This window comes from Mesoplodon densirostris, chromosome 14, assembly GCF_025265405.1.
Source record: "Mesoplodon densirostris isolate mMesDen1 chromosome 14, mMesDen1 primary haplotype, whole genome shotgun sequence".
In the NCBI taxonomy this organism is placed as follows: domain Eukaryota; kingdom Metazoa; phylum Chordata; class Mammalia; order Artiodactyla; family Ziphiidae; genus Mesoplodon; species Mesoplodon densirostris.
This window is the reverse complement of record NC_082674.1, coordinates 74,766,835-74,791,500: the sequence shown is the minus strand read 5'-3', so window position 1 is coordinate 74,791,500 and position 24,666 is coordinate 74,766,835. Positions and strand designations below refer to the sequence as shown.

The window sequence follows — 24,666 nt, the reverse complement described above, 5'->3', positions numbered from 1 at the left end:
AAGTCAAATTCCAATTTTATCAAGACCACTCAGTATTACCAACTTCCTAAAGAAAGGCTGTGTCCATGTTGTTTACTAAAACTCAAAATATAGTTTTACATGACTCAGATGTGTTGGACATACATCACACATCTAAAATGGTGAGTCACAAATGTTTTTCAAAATTAATGTTATAACTTATGATAAAATACCATAATTTTTATTTTATCCTAAAGTGCTTAATTTATATAAAAACATCAGCAAACTTGTTACAAAATGAATGGCTGAGAACCACCAATTACTCTAAACAAGCAACAGAAAATCACTAATACACTGAAGCTCACCCTACTGTGCTCCCTCATCCCTAGCACAAGCCAAGGTCAGTGGGAGCACCGGAGGCACCACACAAAACAAGCAGACCAAGGACTTCCCTGAAGGTCCAGTGGTTAAGTATCTGCACTTCCACTGCACGGGGTGTGGATTCAATCCCTGGTCGGGGAACTAAGATCCCGCATGCCACGCAATGTGGCCAAAACAAACAAACAAAACAAGCAGACCAAAATCCACCACCAGGGCTCTGAAAATTAAGCTGTTTATTGGAACCATAGCCCACAACAGGATCTGTATGATAAACTGTCTCTCAACAGATGAATGGAGCAATAAAATGTGGTGTATAAATAAATACAGCAGAATATTATTCAGCCATAAAAAGGAATGAAGTTCTGACACATGCTACAACACGCATGGACCTTGTAAACATGTTGAGTGAAATAAGTCAGACAACAAAGGACTAATATTGTGATTCCACTTACATGAAATGTCTAGAATAGGTAAATTCAGTGAGTCAGAAAGTAGGTTAGAGGTTACAAGGCACTAGAGCGAGGGGGAGTGGGACTTACTGCTTAATGATTACTGAGACTCTGGGGTGATGAAAAAGTTTTGGAAATAGATGATGATGGTGGCACATCACTGTGAATGTAATTAATGCTACTCACAGGCCTAGCCGCTCGGTGGCATGTGGGATCTTCCCGGACCGGGGCATGAACCCGTGGTCCCCTGCATCGGCAGGCAGACTCTCAACCACTGTGCCACCAGGGAAGCCCAGTGGTAAACTTTATGTTACATACATATGCTACTGAATTTTTTTCAAAAAAAAAAATCACACAGACTATTTAAAAAACTACAGAATATATCTCATTAACTTAGACCCAAAAAAATGTGCAAAAAAAATTTTAATAGGGCTTCCCTGGTGGCGCAGTGGTTGAGAGTCCGCCTGCCGATGCAGGGGACACGGGTTCATGCCCCAGTCTGGGAAGATCCCACATGCCGCAGAGCGGCTGGGCCCGTGAGCTATGGCTGCTGAGCCTGCGCGTCCGGAGCCTGTGCTCAGCAACAGGAGAGGCCACAACAGTGTGAGGCCCCTGTACCGCAAAAAAAAAAAAAAAAAAAAAAAAAAAAAGTTTAATATATTGAATCCAGCAATGTATAAAAAATTACACACCATGACCAAGTGGGATTTATTCAAGTTGTGCAAGACTGGTTCAAAATTTAAATATCAATCAATATAATTCACCACTATCAACAGGCTGCAGAAGAGAAATTACTTGGTCATATAAATGGAATCAGAAAAGGTATTTAACAAAAGCCAACACCCAGTCATGGTAAAAACTCTCACAAAATAGGAGAAAAGAAGAGGAAACTAAACCCAAAACAAGTAGAAAAACGGAAATAATGTTAGAGTGGACACCAATAAAATTGAGAATAACAAAAAACAGAGAAATCAGTGAAACAAAAACTTGGTTCTTTGAAAAGATTAACAAAAATGACAAATCTTTAGTTAGGCTGACCAAGAAAAAACCCATAAATGAAACAGGGAACATTACTATTGACTTAGAAATAAAAAGGACCTACCAAGCTTATAGAAATAAAGGGATGATAAGAGAATAACTAGGAACAACTGTACACCAACAAATTAGATGAATGGACAAATACCTAGAAAAACACAAATAACTGAAATTAGCTCAAGAATAAATCTGAATGGACCTATAACAAGAGACTGAAATAGTAATCAAAAATCTTCCTACCAAGAAAAGCCTAGGGATAGATGGTTTCACTGGTGAATTCTACGAAACGTTTAAAGAAGAATTAACACCAATGCTTCACAAACTTTTCCAAAATAAAACAGAGGAGAAAACACTCCCCAACTTATTCTATGAGGCTTATTCTATGATACCAGGATCAGATAAAGTTATCACAAGAAAGGAACCTACAGCTCAATATCCCTTATGCATATGGATATCAAATCCTCAACAAAATAAAAAATACACATCCAGCAACATATAAAGAGGCTTAAACACCATGACCAAGTGTAAGACTAATATACTTTTTACACTACAAAGCTTCAGTGAAACAAATGAAAGATCTAAAGAAATGGAAAGACATAGGTTGGAATACTTAACAATGTAAAATAAAGATTGTAATACTCCCCAAATTGATCTTAGATTCAATGCAATCATTATCAAAATCCCACCTTGTTTTTTTTCCAAATTGATCTTAAAACACTTAAGAAAATGCGAGAAACCTGTAATAGCCAAAACAATCTTGACAAAAAAGAACTCAGTAGGGGACTCACACTTCCTGATTTCAAAATTTATTACAAAGCTACACTAATCAAGACAGCATGGTACTAGGAATAAAGATAAATGTGTAGATCAATAGGACAGAATTGAGAATCCAGAAAGAAACCCTCACATTTATGATCAATTCTTTTATGGAAGAAAGAAGAAAGGATAGTCTTTTCAACAAGTAGTGTTGGGCAACTGGATATCTGCATCCAAAAGAATGAAGCTGGACCCTAATCCACACTGTATGTAAAAATTAACTCAAAAATGGAGAAAAGACTTTGGTGTAAAAGCTAAAGCTATAAAACTCTTAGACGATAACATGGGTAAATCTTTATAACCTTGGATTAGGCAATGTTTCTAAGCTAGGAAAGCTAAGCGAGCAAAGAAAAACACATAAATTGGACTTCATCAGAATTAAAATTCCTGTGCTTCAAAGGGCACTATCAAGAAAGTGAAAAGATGACCCAGAGAATAGAAGATTCTTGCAAATTATTTATCTGTTAAGGGTTAGGTACATAGAATATATAGAACTCATCTCCCCAAAAGACAAATATTCCAATTTAAAAAATGGACAAGGGATCTGAATAAACATTTCTCTAAAAGAAGAGAATACAAATAACCAATAAACACATGAAATGATGCTCAAAATCAGTCCTCAGGGAAATACAAATTGAAACCAAAACAAGATACCACTTCACACATACTAGGATGGCAATAATCAAAATGACAAATAATGAGTATTGGTGAGGATGTGGAGAAACTGGAAAGCCATAAGTTGCTGGTGGGAGTAGAAAATGGAGTAGCCATGGGGCTTCCCTGGTGGCGCAGTGGTTGGGAGTCCGCCTGCCGATGCAGGGGACACGGGTTCGTGCCCCGGTCCGGGAGGATCCCACGTGCCGCGGAGCGGCTGGGCCCATGAGCCATGGCCGCTGAGCCTGCGCGTCCGGAGCCTGTGCTCCGCAACGGGAGAGGCCACAACAGTGAGAGACCCGCGTACCGCAAAAAAAAAAAAAAAAAAAAAAAAAAAATGGAGTAGCCACTTTGGAAAACAGTTTGGCAGTTATTCAAAAAGGTAAATATAGAGTTACCAAAGACATAGCAATTCTACTCATATATATAAACAAGAGAACTGAAAACCTGAGTACAAAAACTTCTACATAAATATCATAGCAGCTCTATTCATAACAGCCAAAAAGTAGAAACAACCCAAGTGTCCACTGACTGATGAATGATAAACAAAATGTGATGAATCCATATGATGGAATATTTCTCAGCCACAAAAAAAAGAATGAATTACTGAGACATGCTACAACACGGATGAACCTTGAAAAATAATGCTAAGTGAACTAAGCCAGATACTAAAGACTCATATTTTATGATTCTATTTATATGAAATGTTCAGATTGGAAAATCCACAGAAATAAAAGTAGATTAACAGTTGCTAGGGGCTGGGAGGAAATGGGATGTGACTCTAATATGTATGAGGTTTCTTTTGGGGGTGCTGAAAATATTTTGTAATTAGATTGTGAACATACTAAAATGTGAACACACTAAAAGAACCACTCAACTGCACACTTTAAAAGGGTGAATTTGTGATATGGGAATTATATCTCAGTATTTTAAAATTCAACAAAAACAAAAAGATATTGCATGATTTTGTGTTCTATTCCCTAAATTTTTTCTTAAAAGGTTGCCTGGGGGCCTCCCTGGTGGCGCAGTGGTTGAGAGTCCGCCTGCCGATGCAGGGGATACGGGTTCGTGCCCCGGTCTGGGAGGATCCCATATGCCGCGGAGCGGCTGGGCCCGTGAGCCATGGCCGCTGGGCCTGCGCGTCCGGAGCCTGTGCTCCGCAACGGGAGAGGCCACAACAGTGAGAGGCCCGCATACCGCAAAAAGAAAAAAAAAAAAAAAAAAAAAAGGTTGCCTGTATGGCATGTTAAATACTATGGAGCCATGGGACAAAAGGTGATACCTACTCCAGAAGAGCTTTAAGCTTCACAGTTGTTTCATGTATAGAAATTCACTCTTTAGTGTGCACATGTGTGTGGGAGGAGAGAATACAGAGCAGTTGCTAAAGCAAATGGGGTAAATTGTCAACAAGAGGTGAAGCTGGGTGAAGGTATGTGTTTTTTATTTTGTTTTGATTCTTAGAAATTTCCTGAAAGTTTGAAAATATTCCAAATAAAAAGTTTACCAAAAAATAAAATCATTTACACAAGACTTACAAAAATTTGAATGTTTAAACACACTCAGTCTTTAAAAAGACCACATACTGAGCTATAGTAAATCTCCTTACCTAATTATGCCAAGTTGGAAATACTGGTTGTAGAGGTGTTTAGTATCCCACCTGCTGTCACAGATTAACTGTGACAAAAATGATAAACTGCTGAAGTGTCTATGACTACAGTGGTATTATAGCCATCTTAAAACTGTCAGTTAAAATGATATGCCAATTCAATTATTGTGCAGGGATTTTACCTTGTATGTCCAATATACAATCATATATTATGAGATGTATGGTGTACATATGTAATATCTGCACTGCATATATGTATACAATACGTAACATCATATTCTAAATATTAGGTAAGAATCATCCATATCTTATTAATGTAGTTTTTATCCCACATGCTCAAAGAAGTGACCAATATAAGCAATTAGAAAATGAACAGCAAATTAAACCTAAAATAAAGGAAATGTAAACTGACAAAATAGCAGAAAATAGGGAAAAATCAAAGAAATCAAAAGCTTTTTGTTTGAGAAGATGAATAAAGTTGATAAATTTCTAGCCAGACCTGTCAGTAAAGTGAAGTCACATATTAGAAACGTAAGAAATGAGAGACTGGACACGACTACACTTCCTATAGACATAAGTCCAGTAAAGGAATATCATTAAAAATTCTGTCAGTATAGTCAACAATTCAGATTATGATATGGATAAATTCCTTCAAAGACTCAAAATGCCAAATATCAGTCCAAAAAAAAAGTTAACTTGAATAGCCCTATATATATATTAAAGAAGTTATTTCATAGCTAAAAGTCTTACAAAGAAAACTGTAGGCCCACCCCCCATAGATTGATGAATTTTCCCAAACATTTAAGGAAGAAAAAAAAAACCAATTCAACACAAACTCTCTCAGAACATAGAAGAGGAAAAACTTCCCAACTCATTTTATGAAGCCAGCATTACTCTGATACCAATAACAAAGACATTAAAAGAAAAGAGAAACTACAGACCAACATTCTTCATTATTATAGATGCAGAAATTCTCATTAAAATTTCAGCTAATATAACCCATTAATGTATAAAAAGGATAAATACATCATCATCATATAGGGTTTATCCAAGAAATGCAATATTTGTTTAACATTCAAAAAAAAGCAACCCAACATATAAAACTAAAAACACAAACAAAAAAATCTCCACCAAACATTAAAAACAACAACAAAATAATCATCATCATCATCATCATCATCATCTGAAAAGATGCAGGAAAAGCATTTGACAAAACTCATCATCCCTCCATGACAAAAAGATCTTGGGAAAGTAAGCACAAAAGGAACTTCCTTAAAAGCCATTTACAAAAGACACAGCTTAACATCATACTAAATGGTGAAGGACAAAATACTTTCCCTCTAAGATCGGAACAAAGTAAGGGATATTTCCTCTTACTACTATTCAACATCATATCTGAAGTCCCGATACAAGAAGGCAAGAAACAGAGGTAAAAGCATACAGATTGGAAAAGAGAAAATAAAATTGTCTTTACACACAGATACCATCCACTTCAATGTAGAAAATCCTAAGAAATCTACAAAAATTGTAGCAGAATAAGCAAGATTAGCAAAGTGGCAGCATGCAAGGGCAATATAAAAAATCAAATGTATTTCTAATATTGGCAAGGAACAAATGGAAACAAAAATTAAAAACCATTTACAATAGCATCAAAACATATGATATCCTAAGGGATATATCTGACAAAACACGGCTGGGAGAAATTAAAGAACACCTAAATAAATAGGAAGATATACCGTGTTTGTGAATCAAAAGACTCAATATTGTTAAGAGAGCAATTCTCCTCAAACTGATCTAGACATTCAATGCAATTCTAATCAAAATCTCAGTAGGCTTTTTTGTAGGAATTTACAAGATGATTCTAAAACGTATATGAAAAGCAAAGGACCCAAAATAGTAAAAATAATTTTAAAAAACATAAACATTGGAAAAACCTAACGTTGCCTGAATTTAAGACTTAAAATAAAGCCACAGTAATCAAGTCAGCATAGTATTGACACAAAAACAATATATAATGGAATAGAATAGATACTCCAGATATAGACTCCCACATATATGGCCAATAGATTATGACGAAGGTACCAAGGCAATTCAATCAGGGGAAAAACGATCTTTTCAATATGTAATGCTGGTACAACTGGTCAGTCATGTGGGAAAGGAGAGAGAGAAAAAAAAGAAAGAACGTAGATGCCTCAGCACTTACAAAAATCAACTTGAAATTACTGACATAACTTAATGTAAGAGCTAAAACTCCTAGACATCAACATAGGAGAAAGATAGTGACCCTGGGTTTGGCAAAGATTTCTTACATAGGATACAAAAAATAAAAAAAAGAAAAAAGAAAAAATGAACTATTAAAAAAAAAAGGTAAGTTGAGTTTGATTAAAATTTTTGAAAACTTTTACTCTTTAAAAGATACTGGTACAGAAGTAAAAACACAGGGAAGTCCCTCCCCCCAAAAAAAGAAAGTGATAAAGAGGGCTTGGAATTTCATAAAGGAAACAAGAATAAAGAAAATGATTAAAAAAAACAGGGGTAAACATAATAGACTATTCTTCCTCATGAGTTTCTTAAATCATACTTGATGGCTGAAACAAAATTATAATGACATCAGTTGAGCACAATGTATGGAGAAGAAATACTTCAGGAAATTATATTTTTAAAAGTGGTAAGGGCCATGGAATCTCAATGAAATCAAGGTTTTAACACTGTAGTCAAAGCTGTAAAACACTGATATCAGGAGGCTATGTTGTTATATATATACTGTGATGTATAAAGCAACCACTTAAGAAATACACAAAGCAATATAAACTAAACAATATGAATCCTAAAAAACGTTGAAGTAACTCACAGAAAGATAAGAAAAATGAGATACAGAAACAAGAAAAAGAAGAAACAAACAGAAAACAAATAATATAATGGAGAATTAAGCTCTAACATATCAATAATCACTTTCAATGTAAATGGTTTAAACACATCATTTAAAAGGCAGAAACTGCAGAATGATTAAAATGATTATCCAACCATATACTTCAAACACAACATAAATAGATTTTATATTATTAAAGGGTTAGAAAAAGATTTATCATGCTAACTTTTTTTTTAAGGTAGAGCTATGTATTAGATATAGTAGACTTCAGAGCAGGAACAGAGTATCATTTTATCATTAGATAAAAGAATCAACTTACCAAGAAGTAATACTGTTCCCAAATGTGTATGTACCAAACAACATAGTTGCAAAATAATGAAACAAAAACTGGTAAAGCTAAAAGGAAAAGTAAACAAATCCTGTATTTGGGGACTTCAACATCCCACTGTCAGCAACTGGTAAAACTAAAAGAGACATAAGATATAAAAGAATACACATCTAAGTAAAATGTTGGGTTACCCAAGAAGTTCATTTGGGTTTTTCCATAAGATGTTATAGAAAAACACGAATGAACTTTTCGGTCGACCCAATATTTGAAAACCTGAACACCACCAACCAATAGGATCTAACTGACATTTATAGAACACTCTACCTACATCAACAAAATACATATTCCTTTTAAGCTACCCTGGACAATTCCTCAAGATAGACTACATCCTGGGTCATAAAAGAAACCTCAACAACTTAAAAAACACGGAAATCAGACTACATTCTCTAATCACAATGGAATCAGATTAGAAATCAGTAACAGAAACACAAAATAAAAACATCCAAACACTTCTTTATTAAACAGTACACTTCTAAACAAATCATGGGCCAAGAAAGAAAGGAATTTTAAAAACACATAGAGGGCTTCCCTGGTGGTGCAGTGGTTGAGAGCCTGCGCGTCCGGAGCCTGTGCTCCGCAACGGGAGAGGCCACAACAGTGAGAGGCCCGCGTACAGCAAAAAAAAAAAAAAAAAAAAAACACACATAGAAATGAATAAAAATAAAAATGTAATAGGTCAAAAACCGTTCTAAGAGGAAATTTTTATGGCACTAAAATGCTCACATTAGAAAAGAGGAAAAGGTCTCAAATTAATAATCTGTGTTCCCACTTCAAGAAACTAGGAAAAGCAGAACAAATAAACTCAAAACAAATAAAAGGAAGGAAATACTAAAAATAAAAGCATAAGTCAATGAAATTGAAAATAGGTAAGTAACAGAAAAATGAATTAAACAAAAGTCAAGCAAAAATCAACAAAACTGACAAGCCTCTAGGCAAGACTGAAACAAAGAGAAGACACAAGTCATCAACACCAGGAATGAAGCAGGGGACGGCACTGTAATTGCTGCAGCCGCTAAAAGATTAGTAAGAGGATACTATGAACTTTATGCTCATAAATTCAACAACTTAGAAGAAAATGGACCAACTTCTCAAAACCCACATGCTACCAAAACTCAACCAAGATGAACTAGAAGGCCCACATACACCTACAGCCACTAAAGACACTGAATTTGGCAACAGATTCCCCAGAAAAAGAAATCCTCAGGCACAGATGGCTTTACTGGAGAATTTTATCAAACACTGAAAGAAGAGTGAGCAGCAGTTTTACATAATTTATTCCAAAAAAATAGAAGTGGGAATACTTCCCAACTCATTTTATAAGGCTAGTATTACCCTGATATGAAAGCCAGACAAAAATACAGACAATTTTTTTTTTAACCACAGGCCAGTATCCCTCATTAATTTAGACAGAAAAACTCTCAAATACTAGCAATCTGAGTCTAGACATATGTAAAAATAACAATATATCATGACTGAATGGGATTTATTCACATATGCAAGACATTTGAAAATCAATCAATGGAATCCACCATACCAAGAGATAAATAAGAAAATCACATGATCAAAACAATTGATGCAGGAAAAGCATGTGACAAAATCCAACACCCATTCATGATACAAATTCTCAGCAAACTAGGAACAGAATGGAACTTCCTCCACTTGATAAAGAGCATCCACAAAAATCTATGACTAACTTCAATACTTAATGGTGAAAGAATGAATGGTTTCCCCCTAAGACTGGGGAAAAGGTGAGGATATTGCTTTCGCGAATCTTTTTCAGCACAGTACTAGAAATCATAGCTACTGAAATAAGAAGAATCAGTAAAACGCATACAGATCAGGAAGGAAGAATAAAACTGTCCCTATTTGCAGATGACACGATGTTTTATGTACAAAACCCAAAGGAATCTACAAAAAAAAAAAAAGAAAAAGAAAAACCACCAAATTCCTAGAATAAGTGAGTTCAGCATGGTAGCAGGATATAAGATCAACACACAAAAATCAATTACATTTGAAGAAGCTCTTCCCTTCTCTAGGGCAATTTATAGCTTGGCAATACCTAGAGATACCAAACTGGGGGGAAGGGACCACGAGCCAGGTGAGGGCAAGAGCAGAACCTGGCTCCGCCACAGGAGCAAGTCCATTCTCTGGCTCCACAGGTGAAAGGCTTTCAAAATGCAAAGAAGTACTTCCCTTTCTCACTCACTGACCTTGTTTAATGGGCTCTGAAATGAAAAATCCTAGCAGTTTGTGTAAACTTCATCAATATCTGCAAATGAGAACACTCCTAATTGGGCTCTTTATTTTACTAAGATGACTATCATGGCATCTCAGGTAAGAAAATAAATAGCTATCTCAATTCCCCAAACCCACTTTGAACTACAGTTTCATTAACATTGGTTTGCAAAGGTAACTGCAGCAAGAATTCCATTAACAGTAACACATTTTTTCAAGTTTTAATTAAATCTCTCCTATTTATGTAATGTTTAAAATTAATCCTCATTCTAAGTATAGGGGAAAAGACGATAACCTTAATATAAACTAGTCCTTTTAATGACAAATACTTGTGTATTCTCCAAAATTGTAAGTTTATATAAATACATAACTTCCATTTTCTAAAATCTTCCTTAAATCTTATTTTAGAATAGTTTCCTAGTTGGAGAAAGGAGATAATAGGTGTTAATTTAAAATCAATTTTAAGTATTTGATGAAGAAGAAAAAAAGGAAGGAGAAGGAGAGGAGAAGAAAAAGAAGAATCGATTACCTCGCAAATATTGTTTTCCAATAAATATCTTTGTCGTAAGACGATTATTATAATACCCACCTAATAGAGATCTTTATTCCAAAAATACTCCTAGCACACTCTCTAGATTCCAGTGACTTAAAACCGCATGTTTTTAATAGTTGCATCCAATAGCTGCATGTAGAAACAAGTACACTTATTTTAGAAGAAATTAGTAAGTAGAAGAGGAATTCAGATTAGCAATCTCTGTTGCACACTCTGATCCTATCAAAATTTTAGCCAGTTTCTCTTCCTGTCTATGATAGCACATCCTATCCAGCAATCATTCTCTCTCAGTGGGCAGAATCCCAGACAATATGGTGTTAGATGTTTGTAACCCAAAGTTCCCTGAGGGAGACTGCTGGCTAACATAAGACTAGGGTTTTACATGCATGTTGTGATTAACTTTAGAATTAACAGCATTTCTATTTGCGAATATTAAGATGACTCTACTTACATACCAGGTGCAGATATACTCTAGTTTTTGCAGGACTAAGATCTTTATTCTCTCTCCTATTCTTATGTTCTCCCCAAACTCTGGGAGTGGGGCTGAAGACCACTGCCTGGTCCTACTAGGTTGACATATCATTCATTCCCTTCTGTTGCAGAAAGTGGATATCATCTCTTTGCCCTGAATGATCAGGTCAACTGTCCTTTCCCTCTCTCTATCCCATTTCTCAGATACTTTTTAATCTAGAATCTTTATGTCTCATGCTACTGAGATTTAACTCATCCCCTGGTGGTATGGTATTCTTTAAAAAGTATTTGCTATATGCAGAACTGCTTTCATCTATTTTGTTTAGTGTTTTCCTTCCTTATTCTTTGCTTTAAAAAAGCCCCACTTCTGTTAAATTTTTCTTCACATTTTTGCTCTGAGATCTCACTGTCATCATTTTCTTTCTTCTTTTTTCAATGGATTCATCTATTTACTGCTTTTATGTTCTTTTTGCCATCTATTTTAGGCTACAGGATCAGAGCAGAAACTCAATTGGATTGGGGCACTGAGGAGAAAAGTGTATTTTATAGCAAGAGTGGGAATTAGAGATTTTAGAAACTAGAGATTTATTAAGTTCACACTTGGCCAAGGTTTTCCGTAGACCACAGAAAGAATTCGTGAAAGAGAGACCAAGAAAATCCTCCATGTTGGTGGAAAGCTGGATTTTTAAACTGGACACCCACAGTGTTAAAAACAACCTAGAGTTGAGAGAAGGAAAAAAGAAAATGAATACGGATGGAGTCAAGTCTCTGGGGCAAAGAGTAAGAGCCCCATAATTAATTTAACTACAATACTTACAATTTCCAAAGAAAAGGAAATAAAGAGCTAGCAGTATTGAATGTGGCTTTGCAAAAGCCTGTTCTTAAACTTATGGCTAAGAACATATTGGAAATGAAAAGGAGGACAGTGACTCAAAAAGTAATACTGTGTCAGGCTGTTGAAGTTGGCAAAGAAAATATTATTTAGGTGAATCTATCTCAAGTAGTTTGAGCTAATGTTAGCCATAGGTCTTAGAAAACAAATTATATATTTTTTCAAAGACAGTACTCTATCACACAAGGAATATACCATGGTAAAACAAATTTGCTAATAAAGCAAGAGAAACATTAAATTTTATATTAATTCCCGTTAAGATCAGAGGGAGGAGTTCTATTTAACTGAACGTATAGAGAATTATAATTCAACTGTTTCAAGTTATGTGAAAAAAGTGTATCCAGAGAGATTAATTCACTTACCAAAAGCCACAGAGATAGTTAAGGTGGGGTGAGGTGGGTGAGGGGAAATATTCTGTGTTTTCAACAAGCTAAAGTGTTTTAGTAACATTTTATGGGAGAGAACCATGGCAGACATTCAAGACCTCTACTTCAAAATTTGATTCTGGAATGGCCCTTAATATTCTGATAGAGGGCAGGAAAGACACAGATAGGTCTGATTCATTCTATGACACTCCTAGGAAGGGTTTTTGCAGAATGGATTATATGGGTTTGCTTCAAAAATACATATGCATCCTGGTCCACTTGTCCCTAATTCACCTAATACTAAATTAAGTGTCAGAAATTGGTAGGCTCTTGAAAAAAAGAAGTTCATTTATTAGGTACTGAACCAAAAGGAAAGATAAGAAGGACACAAGGTTCTCTATCTCTAGCTCCAGCCTAAATGGTGTCATGAACCTGGGTGTGCTTCCCTTTTGGGTATTTAAGACTTCTGTCAGAGGTGACAGTGGCCTGAATGGCTGATCTCTTGGTCTGTGAGCATGTTTCCACTCCAGGTAGTTGCAGCCTACTGTGGATGCAATGATAACGACATCTCCTAGACCACAGTTGTCCTTTATGTGTCCCTATGTTTTCTATCTTAAGCAAGGAAAGAGGAACAAGTTTGGATATCAGTAAGTCAATGGGACATAAATAGTAAACATTTTTGAGAAAACTGGGACACAGAAATATTAAGTAACTTCTCCGACATCAAACAGCTTCACTTTTCACATCTCAACCCCTCAAGACTTGACAACCTTAAGAGAAATTTAAGATATATTCAAAATAACTGTGACTATTTCAAGGACTCCAATCTACTCCTACTCTAGTAGGCTCCAGAAATTAACTTGAAGGATTTATAAGAATAGCTTAAATAACATTTATTAATATAATTGTCTCATCATCACCAAGGGAAATGCATGAAATGAGAACAGGGCTATTTTGCCAGCCACTCCCCTTAATGAGGTTACTGAGTTTTAGCTGTAGGTTTTTAGAACTCTTAGAAATTCTCATTATGAAATAATATGAATGGTTTAAAGATAATAAAGCCACCAGTATACCCACCATCCAGCCTCAGAAATTAAATATTAAAACTTAACTTTTGCCATCACTCATTTGCTCTCCCCCATCTGTGTTCCTTCCTACCCACACCACCAAGGTAACCACTAGCCTCTATTTTGTGTTTACCATTACCTTGCTATGCTTTATAGTTTTAACACATATATATGTATCTCTAAAAAATATCATTTTAAGTTTTTCCTGTTTTTGAAGCTTTTATAAATAGCATCATGCTATAATATTTATTTCTCCAACTCACGGTCTTTATTTTAAGGGTATGTTTTGAGATTTATCCATGCAGCTGAAGTTTATTCACTATAATATACATTATATTCAAGTATATGAATTTATCACTGTTTTTACCCACTCTTCTGCCCATAGACATATGCATTGTTTTTGATTATGTGCTGTTACATACAGTACTACCATGATCATTCTCATACATGTCTTTCGTTCTGTGTGTGCATGAGTTTCTCTTGGGGATACACCGAGGTAAAAAATGGATCCAAGTTTTGTAGGTCTGAAGTTTTTACAATATAGGGACCTTATTTTAAAGAACAGTCCCAAATTAGGAATGGAAGTGTATATTTACTTGGAATGAGAAAATAATTCACCAACTTTAATGATAAAATTTTAATAATTGTTTTTAATTTGGTGGGTATCAATGAGGTATCTTTGTTTTTAATGTGGATCTTTCTGATTATGAAGAAATCTGTGAATAATATATGTTTATTGGCTGTTCATGTTTCCTTTCCTGTGAAATGCTTTGTCACAAATCTTCTGTTCATATTTATTTTTGGTCTTGTGATTCACTGAAGTTAGCTATACCTTCTGCAGATACTTTCTCTCAGCTTGTGGTTTGTGCTTTCATTCTTTTTTCTTTTCATGAAGAGAAATGCTTAATCTTAGTGCAGTCCGATCCTGTCGTTCTTTTATTTTATATTCCCTATATTAATAAAATTAATAAAATTTAACCTTTAATTTTTGACTCCTTAATCTACCTAAAATTCATTTTTGTGTATGCTTTGAGACAGAACTTACTTCCATTTTTTTCCTACACTGATGACCAGGCATCCCAGCACAGTGACTGAGAGAGCCTGTTCCTTCCCTCACAACCTGCACTGCTACCTCCGTCTATATCACTTTCTCACATACCCACGTGTCTGTTTCTGAAAATCTCCATTCTGGTCTACAGCCAGACCATCCGGGATGCGCCTGAATGGAGATTTCGTATCTGAAATCTCCATTCTGTTCCTCTGGCCTGTTTCTATCCCTGCATCCACAGTATGCTGTCTTAATTATATTAACTTTGTAATAGATCTTGATATCTGAAAGAGCGTTCCCCACTCCTCCTCCTCCACTGCTTCTTCCTTCTTATACTCCCCCAAATTCTTGACTCTTCATCTTTAGCGTGCTCAGATATAATTTAGAATCCCCTTGTAAATTTCCAGCAAAAAAAGTCTGTCAGTATTATTGATGACATTTATTGCATTTTTTACTTATATGGGGGAAAACGGGCATCATTACGACTTTGATTCTGTCAAAAGCACTGCACATTTTTTCCCCAGATTTAAGTACCAGTTTTTAATTTAACTTGCTTAGGTAAATTCTACCATTTAAAAACTTACATTTCCGCATAAAAACGAAATTTAATTTTGTAGTAATCCTGCTAAACTACCAAATTAATAATGATAATTTGCATATTATTTAGGTCTTCTCTGGAGACAAACATAGTCAAAAAATAATGACTTTTAGTTTTCCCAACAGCTATCATTTCCATTTTTTTCCACTTAAATACCTTCATTATTTTCACTTTAAGAAAAATGCTTTTAAATGTATTACCAGTGGGCCTCCCTGGTGGCGCAGTGGTTGGGAGTCCGCCTGCCGGTGCAGGGGACACGGGTTCGTGCCCCGATCCCGGAGGATCCCACATGCCGCGGAGCGGCTGGGCCCGCGAGCCATGGCCGCGGGGCCTATGTGTCCGGAGCCTGTGCTCCGCAACGGGAGAGGCCACAGCAGTGAGAGGCCCGCATACAGCAAAAAAAAAAAAAAAAAAATGTATTACCAGTAAGTAAACTGTTTACTGTAGAGTTTTTGACAAAGTCCTTTATTAGGGGCAAGGAAGTTCTTGTCTATTTCTGGTTTACTTTTTAAATCATGGATGGATGCTGAATTTTGTCTAGATTTTTGTTTGTTTGTTTGCATCTACTGAGAGGGCAATTTTCTCTTAATTTGTTAATGTGGTGACATATTAATATGTATTTTAATACTGAATTTAGCCTTGTACTTTTGATATAAATTAACTCTAATATAAGATACTTTTTAAAAATAAATTGCTGGATTTGATTTGATATTCTATTAATATTTTGCATCCCTATTATTGACTAAGATTGGACTATAATTTTCCTTTTGAGCTATACTTGCTGGCTTTGACATCAAGGTTACTGTAGTTATCAAATAAAGTGTATTCAGTCTGTGTTCTTTTTTTGTTTAACACAACTTTTCACATCATTCCCTTAAGAAGAGCCTGTTTTATGTCCTGTATATGAAATCTCTGCTTACTCCAAAGTTATTAAGACAGTTTCCTATGTTTTCATCTAAAAGCTTTTCTTGTTACTTTTAACATTTAAATAGGTAATCCATCTGGAATTGATTTTTATGCATGGTGTTAGGTTGGGGGTCAAGATTCATTTTTTTTCCATGTGGATAGTTAGGTGATTTAATGCACTATTTTTACTATTATTTTAGTGATTACCTTATAGAATAGCCATCCTTTACTTACTACAATCTAATACACATTATTACGTTTACCACTTTCTAAATAATACTTAAAGTTAGGAACTCTTATTAAAGCCATTTAATCCCATGCCACCATTAGCATAATTCTGGCACTTCCTTTTAATTATTCAAATGTTTTAAATCTACATTATTGTCATTAGTTTTGTATAATATTCATTTATTTTTACCCACAAACTTTTGTTGTTCTTCTTCATTGCTTCTTGCATTTCTGTTTTTATCTGGCTTCGTTTTCCTTTAGCCTGAAAAACATCTTATAACATTTGTTGTGTACGAGTTGGCTATTCACAAATTATCTGAGCTTTAGTTTGTTTGAAAATGTCTTTAATTTCATCTTAATTTTTGAAGGATATTTTCACCGAACACAGAACTGTAGACTGATAATATGTGTTTTTCCCCAGGACTTGAGAAACTTCATCCCATTATCTTCTAATTTGCATTGGTTTTCATGACAAATGAGTGACAGTTCTTTTCTTTGTTAGCCTAAATAAAAGGTGCTTATTTTCTCTGACTGCTTTTAGGATTTCTATTTATCATTTGTTTTCACCAATTTCAATATGATTTGTTGCGATGCAATTTTCCTTGTGTTTATCTTGCTTAGGGTCATTAAACTACTTTAATCTGTGGATTTATAATTTTGATCAAATTAGGAAATATTCTGACCATTAATTTTTAAAATATTTCTTCTCATTCTAACCACCTTTTCTTTTTTCTAGGGTTCCACTTTTACATATGCTACACTGCATAACATTGTTCCACAGGCATCCAAAACTCAGAGTTTCCCCTGCTTTTACTGTTTGCTTCTGTATTGATAGTTTTATTGCTATGTCCTTACATACACTGTTCTTCTTTCTCAGTATCTCATCTGTTATTTAGCCTAGCAATTTTTATTGCAAAGACTGTGCTTTCAGCTTCACAATGTTCAGTTGTCTTATATCTTCTGTTTCTCCCTCTAAGTCTATATTTACCTTTAAACAGTTGAATTTATAACAGCGTTTTTGAAATCTTTATTAATTTTATCAACTATTATTTCTGGGGCTTTTTTTTTTTTCCTATTGATTGCTCTTTACCTGACTATGTGTCAAAATCTCCTGCTTCTATCTAGTTTTTTTTTTTTAATTGGATACAGGACACTGTTGAATATCACATTGTCAAATGTCTGAATATTGCTGTCTTCCTTTAAAGTGTGTTGAACTTGATTTTGGCATACAGATTAATTTCCCTCAATCAATTTACTCATTTTGAAGGTTATCTTTATCTATAACCCAAGGTCTGACTGCCTATTTTAAAACTTTACTGGAACCTCTAAAACAAACAAACAAAAAACATTTCTACATACTAACAATGATCACATGGAAACTAAAATTAAAAACACCATTTACAATCAATCCAAAAGAACACAATACATAGGTAAATACTTAAGAAGATATGTATATGATCTGTATGCTAAAAATTACAAAATGCTAATTAAAAAATAAAACCTAAATAAATGAACTTATATACTGTATTTGTGGGTCAGAGTACTCAACACAGTAAAAATGTCAATTCTCCCAAAATTAATATACAGATTTAATGCAATTTCTATCAATATCTCAGCAAGAGATATTTTATAGACATAGATAAGCTTATTATATAATTTACATAGAAGGCACACTCCCTAAAATAGTTAAAAGAATCCTGAGCAATAATAAAGTGTAAGAAATTACTCTACCCAATATTAAGGCTTCCTATATCGCTAGAACCCTCAAAGCAATGTGATACTGGCAGAGGGATATATATACACAGAGATAAAAGGGACAGAACGGAACCAGACCCAAACAAATATGCCCAACTGATTCTGACAAAGGTGCAGAAAGCAATTCATGGGAAGAAGGAGACACAGGTGCAGAAAGCAATTCAAGGGAAGAAGGAGAGCCTTTTCAACAAAGAGCAACTGGACACTCATAAGCAAAAAAACGCCAAATATTCTAGTACCTTAGAACCACTTCATTCTTGCTTGTGCTGAGTAGAAATGTGAAACAGTTACAAAGTCCCATCAGATAACCTGGTGATTATATAGATGACACTTTTTAAATTCCATTATTTGTTTTAACTCATGTGGTACTGATCTCTTATACCTTGATCAAACAATTTACGGGTGCAATTTAAAATTGCAAGTTTCGTTCAAGGAACTCTTATAAGTAACAGTTAAGTTGTACTCCATAAGTGGTAAACAAAAAAAACGCTTAAAAGCTGGAAAATTTTCTCGGGTGTAGAAGTAATTGGGGGTGAAAACAGATAAGTGATGTCAAATTGAGAATTTTAATTAGAAGTAAAGAGTTAGAGAATATTTCTCTCCTTTCTTCAGTAAGTCGTAAAAACTAGATTTCTTTTTTACTATTAAACATGACTTTTGTAAATGTATGGTTCAATAATTTTATTCACTGTTAGTCTTTAATAGCTTATTTGCCACCTCTGATTTAAATTTTAAGTTTAAAAAACTGGCCAACAGCATTAATTTTAAAATGAAACTGGATATGTAAATAAATGTGAAACTTTTTACAAGGAGTAAAAATTAAAAGACACCAATTTGGCAGGTTCCAAAAAAAACCTATTGTACCCAAGTATTAAATGTTTTACTTAAATATAAATTTTAGCATTACTATGAATTTTTATTTCTTATTTTTATTTATTCATATATGTTTTACTTTTCATTACATGAATATAAAAATGTCATTATACATATCTTTCCTCTCTAGAAACCAAGCACAAATCTTAATTTACTTCTACTCTGCCCTGGTTTGCTTCAAAGCTCTAGGGATACCATTTTTGGTGTTAACTACTGGCTATAAACAGAAGACTAACTCAGAGGATGGGGAGGGGCAAGGTTACTTTATGATCTCATTGTGGGGTGAGTCAATTACAGACCTAAACTTAAAAAAAAGAAACAAGTTAACCTTCAAAATTAGGGGAAAAATCTGTTGAAGTTGTTAAAACTTGTATTCCAGAAGAACATACATTTTCTGTTTTGAAAATGTACTGGAAAGTTCCCTCCCTGTTCGCAAGGCCACCAAGTATGTTGACAAACAAATGAGGAAGAAAATTTCAAAACTGGGTCTCCAAAATACAATTAGCTAATGCCACAGTAGGTACTCTGACAATTTATTTTTAAAAAGAGAGAGAACTTTTTTTTTTTTTTTTTTTTTTTGGTGGTACGTGGGCCTCTCACTGTTGTGGCCTCTCCCATTGCGGAGCACAGGCTCTGGACGTGCAGGCTCAGCGGCCATGGCTCACGGGCCCAGCCGCTCCGCGGCACGTGGGATCCTCCCGGACAGGGGAACCAACCCGTGTCCCCTGCACCGGCAGGCGGACTCCCAACCACTGCGCCACCAGGGAAGCCCAAGAGAGAGAACTTTTAAAAGGAAGCTACTACACACAGGCACCGTGCTAGGGATAGGGCTAGATACTGCCCTGTCCTCAAGGAGCTCATAGACTAAGAGGGGATACAAGTAAACCAAGAACTAGGGGCACCAAATTCAGCCACAAGGGTTTGCAGATGTCTCCAAATAGTGGTTTCATGTGAAGAACAAGTGAGAGTCAGACAGGTGAGCGAGGAGGTTAAGGTAGGGCCTTCCTACCAGAGAGCACCACAGGGCAGAGGCACTGGAGGTGTAAGAAATTATGGTACTCTCAGAAGATAACAGTTATTTTCATAGGCCTGGAATTAAGGGAGCATCGGAAGGAATCAGAGAAGAGCCTGGAAAGGGAAGCCGAGGCTGAGCCATACCCCCATGCGAAGCCCTAGAAGTTGTGTGCTGTTCTTCCCATTTATCTAGTAATTGCCTAAGGTCACACAGCAAGTAAATGGCAAGGTCAAGATGAGAGCTCAGGTCTTCCTGTGTGCAAAGTTCAAGTCCAGGCTGCCTCTCAACAATCTTCCATACTTAGAGGGAGTCTCTCAATAAGACCGGCTTCTTCCACAGTGAACTAGTACAATAGCTAACCTTTAAACTAATGACTGAAACAGCAATTCTCAACGTGGCATCCTTGGATCTCTGCACCAGGTCATCTCAATACTCAGTAAAATGGAGATTCTGGGCCTACTTCTACAGAAGCACATTCTCTGGGATTTTGCATTTTACAGTAATACACAGATGCTTTGCAGGATGGTGACTGAAATGTCTGTTCCAATGAGCCAGGTGATGACCAGCTTTGAGCAGAGTATGAAGAAAGGAAAAGGCTCAGTTCCAGCTTCAGACACAAAGGACTTGAGATAACAATGGAATAGGCGCATGGAAATGCTGTTGCAAGCAGTCCGAAAACAGTGTTTGAACTTGCGGAAAGAGGTCACAACCAGAGACGCCCACGATGGTATGAAAACTGAGGCTGTAAGATGTAAAAAGCCACCAGGGAAGAACTGAACTGAAGCCTACAGTTTAATACACGGCAGAACGTCCCTCAGGCAGCGGAGGCACTACTGACGGTGACGGTGTCTGAGACGAGGAACAGGATAAGCCACCAGACTGGGCCAGCTGGAAGCCACGGCTAAGTCCTGAGACAGGTTTCTCAGTGGCAGGGCAGAAGCCAGGCCGTAAAGTGGCTGCCTCAGAGGGTCAAGAGAAGAGTGGAAGGGCTAGCCTTGAAGAAACATGTAGGTAAAGAGACACAAAGGGAGGTGAGGAGAAGGGAGAGGTAAGAGGAGGAGCTGATGCTGGAGGGCCTGTCTTCAGTGAGCTAAGACTCAAGGTCAACGTGCAGGTGGGCTGCAGAGCCAACTGCTCGAGGCTCCTGGTGAAGGCTGAGGCCTTCATTCTCAAACAGGAAAACATGTTTTGCCATTTTTTTTTTTTTTTTACTGTAGAAAACTTTAACCTCCAGAAAAACTGAAAGAATAATATTTTGTCAGATTTGTTTTAGCACATTCTCCCCCCTCCTCTCCATCTCTGTATACATTGACTTTTCTTCCCCCAAAACCATTTAAAAGTAGGCTACAGATATCACAACATTTCCCAGTAAATACTTCAGCATGTATCCTCTAAGAATAAGGACATTCTTCAATGTAAGCACAATTCTATTATCACACACAGGTAGTTTGATATTGATACATAATATTTTAAAATATGTAGTCTGCATTTATGATTCCTCAACTGTCCACCCAAAAGTGTCCTATTTTTTTGCAGTCCAGAATCCAGTCAAGGTTCATGCATTACAATTGGCTGTAATGTTTCTTTAGTCTCCTTTAAATTAGAAGTCTCCTCAAATTTTTTTGTCTTTCATGACATATTTCTGAAGAATAAAGAATAGTCCTACAGAATGTCCCACAATCTTGATTTGCTTTACTGTTTCCTTATAATTAGATTCATATAAAACATTTTTGGCAAGAATAATGCATAGATGACATCATATATCCCATCATCAAGCAGATATGCCAGTCTGACATTACTGGTGATGCTAAATTGGATCACTTAGTTAATGTAGAATCCACCAGCTCTTCCCGTAATAAAGATGTCTTTCTCCCTTGGTAATTAATAAGTAATCCATAGGGAGAACACTGAGATAGTGTGCATGTACCCAACAACCTTTCACCAGTGATCTTAGCATCCACTGATGATTCCTGCCTGAATCAATTATCACACTTGTGGTTGTAAAATGATGCTTTGCTAATTCAACCATTCCTTATAACTTTCCTACACGGCACCCTTTGGTAATGCCATTTTGAATTCCTTCCACCCTTTTCATTTCTGAATATCACTATGGGATCATGGATTTTCCCCCCAATAATTGATTACTGTTATTATTCCTTTTTTGATGCTCAAAATGTTCCAAATTTGGCCAATTAGTGTCCCTTCAAGTCAGCTCTTGTGTCCTTCTGATATGTTCCCATTAGTTCTTGAGTAGTTCTTTGCTCTATGTCACAGTAAAATGTTTCAGCAGGATCGCCTTGTAGTTTTCCTGTCTGAGCTCTGGATGGTTTCCCAAAACAGCATGAAAGATTTAAGACCAATTCTATACAAATATTTCAACATATAGAAGAAAATACCTCCCAATTAATTTTATGAGGCCAACATTATCCTGGCACCAGAAACAGACAAAAAATACTGTAAGAAAACTAAAATCCATATCCCCTAACAATGTTTTACTAAATTGAGTCCAGCAATATATAAAAAAATGAATAACATATAATGACCAAACGAGGTTAATACCAAGAATGCAAAGTTGGTTTAACATTTTTAAAAAATGTATTACACTGTACTAACATAATAAGAAAAAAAAAAGAAAAGGAAAAACTATATAACCATCTCAACAGATAAGGAAAAAGCATTTGGCAAAGTTCACCAATTCATGATGAAAACTGAGTGAACTAAGAATAGAAAGGAACATCTTCAACCTGACTATGAACATCTGTGAAAAACCTACAACTAATATCATACTTAATGGTGAAAGACTAAATGCTTTCCCCCTAAAATAGAGAACAAGGCAAGGATGTCCATTCTTGCCACTTTTATTCTCTCTATAAACACACACACACACACCCCGAATATTAAAGAACTTGCAAAAGTTAAAAAGACAAACAACTCAAAAAGATTTGACTAGAAACATTATAAAAGAGATATATAAATAGCCTAGAACCACAGGAAAAGGTGTCCCATATCATTAGCCATTAGGCAAAAGAAAATTAAAACCATAATGAAATACGACCACACATCCACTAAAATGACTGAGGACACCAAGTAGGCAAGGATGTACAGCAAGAACAAATGGAGCTCACGTTTGGCTGGTGATGGTGTGGCAGTTTCTTATAAAGGTAAACATAATCGTACCGTATACTCATCAATACCACTCCTAGGTTTTTACTTACAAGAAATGATATTATTTGTTCATAAAAAAGACTTTTACTTGAATGTTCACAAAAGCTTTAATTACAATAAACCAAAACTTGAAATGTCCAACAGGTGAATAAACTGTACTATATCCATGTAATGGATCACTACTCAGCAATAAAGAGACACAAACTGCCATAGAGGCCACATGAATGAATCTTAAAAGCATTATGCAAACGGAAACAAGTCAAGCACAAAAGACTGCACACAGTATGAGTCCATTTATTTTAAAGTCTAGAAAAGGCAAAACTATAGTGACAGAAAGCAGATCAGTGGTTGCCTGGAGCCAGGATATGAAGATGGCACTGACTGCAAAGAGTCACAAGGGAACTTTTTGAGATGATGAAAATGTCCTATATTATGACTGTGTATGTCTGTGAAACTAATTAAGTGTACACTTTTATAACTGTGAATTTTATTGTATTCAAATTATACTTCAATGCAGCTCGTTAAACATAAAAAAAGGAAAGCTGGCACAAGTTCAATAAAGTTCACTCACCTTACAGGGCTGTTTTAGGTACGTATTACTACAGCTATATACGCTCTAAATAAATACTCCTAGGGCATGCAGCTTCACCTAGTATCTGTCTTTTCTTAATCTCCTCTGTGTTAAGGGGAGAGAAAAGGAGTTGTGAGGCTTCTCAATGGCTTTTTTTTTTTTTTAAGGTCCTAGGAAGTAGTCAGCTTTCAAAAGTTTTAAGATTGCTAGAACAATATGATTTTCACTTCGAAAACTGTTTGTACTACATCATGTATTACAAAGCTTTTCTTCTAAGCAAATGTACTGTGGTAAATTTCTATTAAAAGTGCAAGATATTAAAGCAAAGGAAACTACAAACAAGATGAAAAGACAACCCTCAGAATGGGAGAAAATATTTGCAAACGAATCAATGGACAAAGGATTAATCTCCAAAATATATAAACAGCTCATGCAGCTCAATATTAAAAAAACAAACAACCCAATCAAAATATGGGCAGAAGACCTAAATAGACATTTCTCCAAAGAAGATACACAGATGGCCAAGAAGCACATGAAAAGCTGCTCAACTACAAAAACCTGCTCTCTAATTATTAGAGAAATGCAGATGAAAACTACAATGAGCTATCACCCCACACCAGTCAGAACGGGCATCATCAGAAAATCTATAAACAACAAATGCTGGAGAGGGTGTGGAGAAAAGGGAACCCTCTTGCACTGTTGGTGGGAACATAAATTGATACAGCCACTATGGAGAACAGTATGGAGGTTCCTTAAAAAACTAAAAAT

At 35.7% G+C, this 24,666-nt stretch overlaps 1 protein-coding gene across 2 annotated transcripts in view; it reads right to left on the bottom strand.

Annotated features, from left to right (window-relative positions):
* TMEM131 (transmembrane protein 131) overlaps window positions 1-24,666 on the bottom strand; it is a 199,288-nt gene that overhangs the window by 151,679 nt on the left and 22,943 nt on the right. The gene's annotated exons all lie outside the window — the stretch shown is intronic.